Raw genomic sequence first — 1,054 nt, 5'->3', positions numbered from 1 at the left:
CATGTCCACTCATAAACTTAGCAGAGGTATTCTTTCAATTGCCTTTACAGTAGCCTAGGTGATGTATACTTTTTGCTACTCTAAACAGTACTTTTTATTTGGAAAACAAGCCCTACAGGTATTCAGTCCCATCAGGTTGGTTCAGTGTAACATACTAATTTCTAGAGGCCAAGTACATGCAGAGTTGGTAATTACAGGGGATGTTGTTGTTGTTATGTGCCATCGAGTCAGACCTGACTCATAGCGACCACTCCTTGGGTTGCCGAGACAGTATCACTATGGAAGTAGATTGCCCAACCTTCCTTCTGAGTAGCTGGTGGATTTGAACTGCCAGCTTTCTGGTTAGCAGTCAAGTGCCTTAGGTACTATGCTACCAGAGCTCCCACTACAGGGGATGGAAGGGTTAAAAAGATTCTAGAAGATGAAACTCAAGTTGTTTTCACAAAGATTTTTCTTTTAAACATCGAGGTATATCTCAACACTTCAGTAACAAAAAATTTGGTTTACTAAGGAATCCACTTAATAGCTAAACACTTTAGACCACGGAGTTAACATTAGGTTGCATACGCCTTACAACAACAAACATTACCTCGATCTGTTAAAACAAGCCAATGTGATTGTTGTTGTTGTTGTTGTTGTTAGGTGCCATCCAGTTGTCTCCGACTCATAGCAACCCCATGCACAGTAGAACAAAACACTGCCCGGTCCACACCAGCTTTAGGATCCTTGCTGTACTTGAGCCCATCATTGCAGCCACCATATCAATCCATCTTGTTGAGAGCCTTTCCCTCCTTCATTGACCCTCCACCTTACCAAGCATGACATCCTTCTCCAGGGAATGGTACCTTCTGATAATATGACCAAAGTAGGTGAGACGAGTCTGGCCATTCTTGCTTCTGAGGAGCATTCCAGCTGCACTTCCTCCAGGATAGATTAGTTAGTTCTTTTAGAAGTCCATGGTACTTTCAGCATTCTTCACCAGCACCACAACTCAAAAGAGTTCCTTTTCAGTCTTCCTTATTCACTGTCCAGCTCTCACATGCATATGAGGCAA

Source organism: Orycteropus afer, unplaced genomic scaffold (assembly GCF_000298275.1).
Source record: "Orycteropus afer afer isolate SDZICR_OR568_19922 unplaced genomic scaffold, OryAfe1.0 scaffold00164, whole genome shotgun sequence".
NCBI lineage: Eukaryota > Metazoa > Chordata > Mammalia > Tubulidentata > Orycteropodidae > Orycteropus > Orycteropus afer.
Note: the sequence above shows the minus strand (reverse complement) of the source record.